The sequence below is a fragment of the Coregonus lavaretus genome (assembly GCF_964263955.1).
Source record: "Coregonus lavaretus genome assembly, chromosome: 21".
In the NCBI taxonomy this organism is placed as follows: Eukaryota; Metazoa; Chordata; class Actinopteri; order Salmoniformes; family Salmonidae; genus Coregonus; species Coregonus lavaretus.
Genome location: NC_140008.1, coordinates 16600958 through 16608348, shown reverse-complemented (window position 1 = coordinate 16608348; position 7391 = coordinate 16600958).

Here is a 7391-nt window from a genome sequence, read left to right as displayed (position 1 = left end):
TTCACAAGTATTAATTTCTCATCAAATATTATATAAAAACAGCTAATAGTACTGCAATAGTTTGCATAGTTAATGAATATGTATTTGTACATTCACAAAGTTTTGCATTTCAATATTTAGTCTAAATCTGCTTCACTTTAAAATCGTCCCACTGAATAATACAGCAATCCAACCTGTTTGTGAATTTTTTATAATTAAGAATATTATAAATTAGACATGTACCGAATCTATCAATGTAGTATCTGAGAAATGATCACTATCTTTTACAGTATTTTTCAATCGCTTTGGTGCTATTTTGTGTGGTGAATTTTCTAAACCCTTAGTACAAAACTCCAAATTGTAACACTTGTAATGCAGCAAGTCTCATATTCTGGCTCTAACCAGAATAGAAAGAGGAGTGGGAGGCCCCGGTGCACAACTGAGCAAGAGGACAAATACATTAGTGTCTAGATTGAGAAACAGAAGCCTCACAGGTCCTCAACTGGCAGCTTCATTAAATAGTACCCGCAAAACACCAGTCTCAACATCAACAGTTGAAGAGGCGACTCCGGGATGCTGACCTTCTAGGCAGAGTTGCAAAGAGAAAGTCCAGTGTCTGTGTTCTTTTGCCCATCTTTTCTTTTTATTGGCCAGTCCGAGATATGGCTTTTTCTTTGCAACTCTGCCTAGAAGAGGCCTCCCACTCCTCTTTCTATTCTGGTTAGAGCCAGTTTGCGCTCTTTCTGTGAAGGGAGAAGTACACAGCGTTGTACGAGATCTTCAGTTTCTTGGCAATATCTCACATGGAATAGCCTTCATTTCTCAGAACAAGAATAGACTGACGATTTTCAGAAGAAAGTTATTTGTTTCTAGCCATTTTGATTCTATGTTGCTGAGCCTATGTAGATATTCCATAAAAAATTGTCCGTTTCCAGCTACAATAGCCATTTACAACATTAACAATGTCTACACTGTATTTCTGATCAATTTGATGTTATTTTAATGGACCGAAAAATTGCTTTTCTTTCGAAAACAAGGACATTTCTAAGTGACCCCAAACTTTGGAACGGTAGTGTATATATACACCACCAGTCAAAAGTTTGGACACACCTACTCATTCAAGGGTTTTTCTTTATTTTTACTATTTTTTTTATATTGTAGAATAATAGTGAAGACATCAACATTATGAAATAACAAATATGTAATCATGTAGTAACCAAACAAGTGTTAAACAAATCAAAATATATTTTATATTTGAGATTCTTCAAATAGCCACCCTTTGCCTTCATGACAGCTTTGCACACTCTTGGCATTCTCTCAACCAGCTTCATGAGATAGTCAACTGGGATGCATTTCAATTAACAGGTGTGCCTTCTTAAAAGTTAATTTGTGGAATGTCTTTCCTTCTTAAGGCATTTGAGCCAATCAGTTGTGTTGTGACAAGGTATACAGAAGATAGCCCTATTTGGTAAAAGACCAAGTCCATATTATGGCAAGAACAGCTGAAATAAGCAAAGAGAAACAACAGTCCATCATTACTTTAAGACCTGAAGGTCAGTCAATACGGAAAATTTCAAGTACTTTGAAAGTGCATTCGCAAAAACAATCAAGCGCTATGATGAAACTGGATCTCATGAGGAATACCACAGGAATGGAAGACCCAGAGTTACCTCTGCTGCAGAGGATAATTGCAGCCCAAATAAATGCTTCACAGAGTTCAAGTAACAGACTCATCTCAACATCAATTGTTCAGAGGAGACCGTGTGAATCAGGCCTTCATGGTTGAATTGCTGCAAAAACACCACTACTAAAGGACATCAATAAGAAGAAGAGACTTGCTTGGGCCAAGAAACACGAGCAATGGACATTAGACTGGTGGAAATGTGTCCTTTGGTCTGTAGTCCAAATCGGAGATTTTTGTTCCAACAGCGGTGTGGGTGAACGGATGATCTCCACATGTGTATTTCCCACCGTAAAGCATGGAGGAGGAGGTGTTATGGTGTGGGGGTGCTTTGCTGGTGACACGGTCTGATTTATTTCGAATTCAAGGCACACTTAACCAGCATGGCTACCACAGCATTCTGCAGCGATACGCCATCCCATCTGGTTTGGGCTTAGTGGGACTATCATTTGTTTTTCAACAGGACAATGACCCAACACACCTCCAGGCTGTGAAAGGGCTATTTGACCAAGAAGGAGAGTGATGGAGTGCTGTATCAGATGACCTGGCTCCACAATCACCCGACCTCAACCCAATTGAGATGGTTTGGGATGAGTCGGACCGCAGAGTGAAGAAAAAGCAGCCAACAAGTGCTCAGCATACAGTGCCTTGCAAATTAATTCATCCCCCTTGGCGTTTTTCCTATTTTGTTGCATTACAACCTGTAATTTAAATGAATTTTTATTTGGATTTCATGTAATGGACATAAACAAAAAGTCAAAATTGGTGAAATGAAATGAAAAAAAATTACTTGTTTCAAAAAATTCAAATAAATAAATAACGGAAAAGTGGTGCGTGCATATGTATTCACCCTCTTTGCTATGACGCCGCTAAATAAGATCTGGTGCAACCAATTACCTTCAGAAGTCACATAATCAGTTAAATAAAGTCCACCTGTGTGCAATCTAAGTGCTACATGATCTCAGTATATATACACTTGTTCTGAAAGGCCCCAGAGTCTGCAACACCATTAAGCAAGGGGCACCACCAAGCAAGCGGCACCATGAAGACCAAGGAGCTTTCCAAACAGGTCAGGAACAAAGTTGTGGAGAAGTACAGATCAGGGTTGGGTTATAAAGAAATATCAGAAACTTTGAACATCCCACAGAGCACCATTTAAATCCATTATTAAAACATGGAAAGAATATGGCGCCACAAAAAAACCTGCCGAGAGGCAGGGACGGCCTGTTCAATAGGGCGATATGGGCGACGCACTGCCAAACGGGAAAAGGAAGGGATTTTTTTTCTAATCAATTATATCACGGCAACAGTAGTTATCAGTGTTCACGTCTGATCTGCCAGCCACTAAATGTCAAATCAGGCTAAAGTCGTGCTTCAAATGGCCCCGCCCGTTTTTGGGGCGATTTCAGTCAAGTTGAAAATCGCCCAGAAGTCTCTCATAGCCTGTCATGTAAAATCTATTTTTTTCAAATTTCAAAGCTTTCAATACATTCTCTATGGGTGTCTGTGGGCTTGCACTTACGCGCTTTCGTCATACGTGACGTAACCATGAACGTAACTAAGACAATAGCGGCTAGCAGCGTCTCTGTTGCGACCTGCAGTGTGGCGTTATTTTATGTTTTTAATTTGTAGACTTAGTTTACAAACATTCTGCCAACCATGGATTTCCAGTGGTTGGTTTTGGACTGATCTTGTTGATCGTGTACATACCCGCTACGAACGGACTAAATAATGAAAACGCTGCTGGCAGCGGAATCCCAATACAGCTGGGAGACTTGGCTGGATGACAGAGTCCCGGACAGAGAAGTGGAGCCGGCCGGCTTCACCCTGGTCAGAGCGGACCGCGATCCTGGTAAGAGAGCGACTCTGTACCCCGACATTGAACTGCTTTCTGTGTCATTGCGACCTTACTATCTGCCCCGTGAGTTCCCCCAATTGTTTGTTACCGTTGTGTACTGTTGATAATTACAAGTTTACTGGAGAACTGAGACCAAGTAGAGACTTTGGACAGGGTGGATATGGTATAATAAAGGCAGTTTATTCAGAGGTAAAGATATCTGGAATCGCGTGCACGGACTCGTTCGTCAAACTCTTAGGGAGAAGAGAGCCCCGAAAACATTGTGTGCAGACATTTTATACAATAAATGATGTAGGTTGAATCTAGTAGTTCTGATCTTCTGATTGGTCCTGATGAGTTGGGCGAGGTCCCCTCCACTGTTGCATTGGCTCTGAGTCGGGTTCTCTGTCTTCAAATGTTCAGCCTAAAGAGAGGGGATTTTTGTGTGTGTGTGTGTGTGTGTGTTTAACAGTGATGATGTGTGTGTGTGTGTGTGTGTGTTATCAGTGATGATGTGTGTGTGTGTGTGTGTGTGTGTGTGTGTGTGTCCTCAGAGCAAGAACTCGTGAGTTGGAAGAACTGAGAGACCTATGGCGTGGGTGTTGTCCTTGGCCACCTGCTGACAAGGCTGACAAGATAGGACTCTTTTGTCCATTGTTATAGGATAGGAACAGCATTGATTGAAAACAAACGCCCAACACAAAATGGGTCATGCACAAGATTTTAGTCAGACCAAGCTATAACATTATATATTTACTACGACAGTACATTCAACCAAAAGCTAATATAACAAAGGCATCAGAGATTATTTATAATCTGTCACAGAAACTGGAATCCATCTCCCCAGATCAGTCAATAAATGCTTCTGGTATTGACTTATATGCTGCCCCTGTCTTCATGTTGTTGCTGGACATATCTTTTTTAAAATGTGTGTAGGTCACCTAAATCATCAGAAAAATTGCCCCTCCTGAGAATTTGTTCAGGAGCCGCCACTGCCGAGAGGGCCGCCCACCAAAACTCACAGACCAGGCAAGGAGGGCATTAATCAGAGAGGCAACAAAGAGACCAAAGATAACCCTGAAGGAGCTTTAAAGCTCCACAGTGGAGATTGGAGTATCTGTCCATAGGACCACTTTAAGCCGTACACTCCACAGAGCTGGCTTTACAGAAGAGTGGCCAGAAAAAGCCATTGCTTAAAGAAAAAAATAAGCAAACACGTTTGGTGTTCGCCAAAAGGCATGTAGGAGACTCCCCAAACATATGGAAGAAGGTATGCTGGTCAGATGAGATTAAAATTGAGCTTTTTGGCCATCAAGGAAAACGCTATGTCTTGCGCAAACCCAACACCTCTCATCACCCTGAGAACACCATCCCCACAGTGAAGCATGGTGGTGGCAGCATCATACTTTCCCAGGGACTGGGAAACTGGTCAGAATTGAAGGAATGATGGATGACGCTAAATACAGGGAAATTCTTGAGGGAAACCTGTTTCAGTCTTCCAGAGATTTGAGACTGGGACGAAGGTTCACCTTCCAGCAGGACAATGACCCTAGGCATACTGCTAAAGCAACACTCGAGTGATTTAAGGGGAATCATTTAAATGTCTTGGAATGGCCTTGTCAAAGCCCAGACCTCAATCCAATTGAGAGTCTGTGGTATGACTTAAAGATTGCTGTACACCAGCGGAACCCATCCAACTTGAAGGAGCTGGAGCAGTTTTGCCTTGAAGAATGGGCAGAAATCCCAGTGGCTAGATGTGCCAAGCTTATAGAGACATACCCCAAGAGACGTGCAGTTTTAATTGCTGCAAAAGGTGGCTCTACAAAGTATTGACTTTGGGGGGTGAATAGTTATGCACGCTCAAGTTTTCTGTTTTTTAATCTTATTTCTTGTTTGTTTCACACACAAAAACTATTTTGCATCTTCAAAGTGTTAGGCATGTTGTGTAAATCAAATGATACAAACCCCCCCAAAATCTATTTTAATTCCAGGTTGTAAGGCAACAAAATAGGAAAAATGCCAAGGTGGGTGAATACTTTCGCAAGCCACTGTATGTGGGAACTCCTTCAAGACTGTTGGAAAAGCATTCCAGGTGAAGCTGGTTGAGAGAATGCCAAGGGTGTGCAAAGCCGTCATCAAGTTAAAGGGTGGCTATTTGAAAAATATAAAATATATTTTGATTTGTTTAACACTTTTTTTGGTTACTACATGATTCCATGTGTTATTTCATAGTTTTGATATCTTCACTATTATTTTACAATGTAAAAAGAAAGAAAAACCCTTGAATAAGTAGGTGTCCGAACTTTTGACTGGTAGTGTATATATATATAGTAATGTACTATTATAATGATGACTATTATAATTTTAATTCACAATAAGTTTTTTAAAAATCTGATATTGACAAGATCAGATATGCACTTTATGTAACAATACATCCCCAATACAGTAATCATGTATCTAAAATGAAGTTGCTGGGGTGGGATTGACACTAAATGCGTCTGCTACGTAAATGGCATATATTACGGTATTACAGTACTGTATTGGCCAATGCAATTTTAGTAAAGCAGTGTGCATCCCACCCCAGCAACTTCATTTTGGATACATGTTTACTGTGTTGGGGATGCATTGTTACATAAAGTGCATCTCTGATCTTGTCAATATCAGATTTTTAAAAACTTACTGTGAAGTAAAATAACAATAGTCATCATAATAGTACATTACAGTATATATATATATATATATATATAATACTTTATATGTTTATACTTTACTGACCTACATTTTCATTATGTAGTTCTCAAAGTCTTTAGTAGACAAACCAGTTTAAAATAGGTTTACCAAACGGTTAAGTAATAGTAACATTTATTTTAACAAATGAGAAGAGAATCATATCAAAAGTAAAGTGAGCATTGCAATGTAAAAGGCAATCACTTTATAAGAAATGTATTGCAATGTGAAACATGTATTTCTAGACGAAGCACTGATTAAGTTAGGTGAAAAAGTGGTTGTATGATTTTGTGTTGTACTTAGTCAATTGAAAATGTGGTTAGAGTTTTGAAATAACTGCCTTTTTGATGATCTGTTTTGAGTTTTGTACTAGGAGTTGTGAAAATGTACCACATACTTTTGAAAATTGCAACAAAGCGATTGAAAAATAAATAGGGTATTCTGGTATTAAGAGCTCCCAGCTCAACTATACAGTTTCCATATGCAGTACTCAGGACATCAGTTCCGCCACAGGATGGCAGTATACTTTCTATAATGAAATGAGTACTGAAGCTCGATCCATGTTGTGACTTGCTACTGCACACACAAACATGCTGCTTTTCATTCTGCTGGATCCACCACAGCGGAAGCAGGCCCAGCCATGCTGAACATTCAAATACAGTACTATATATTTTTTTACCCACTTAAGCACATACATGAACACATCACCATTATGTTTCTGGATGCTTTCTTACATGTTCTGAAATGTGTGCACTTTTATTCTTGTTAACTTTAATTCCTCCCTGTTTGCTAAGGTCTTGTCTTCTGCCGTGTCCACTTACACAGTCCTGCTGTCTTCCTGTGTGTGTGCGTGTGTGTGTGTGTGTCTGATTCCCTCAGGCTGTCCTGTGTGGTGAGCGGAGTCACGAGACGGCTCCCTCCACTCCCCTCACTCCAGGCCCTGCTCAGCCTGCCACCACCCCACACACACACATCTAATGCCCCACTAATGACAGTTAAGCAGACTAAGAGCCCACTGTGAGAGTTGCATATTCTCGGAAACGGTGTGTGTGTGTGTGCGCGTGCTCTCGTGTGTTATCCATGTGGTTATAAATGTTTCCTAGCCTCAGCCTGTGATGAGAAGGCATACAGTAGGAAAGTGTCCAAGTCTCCACTTATTATTCATCT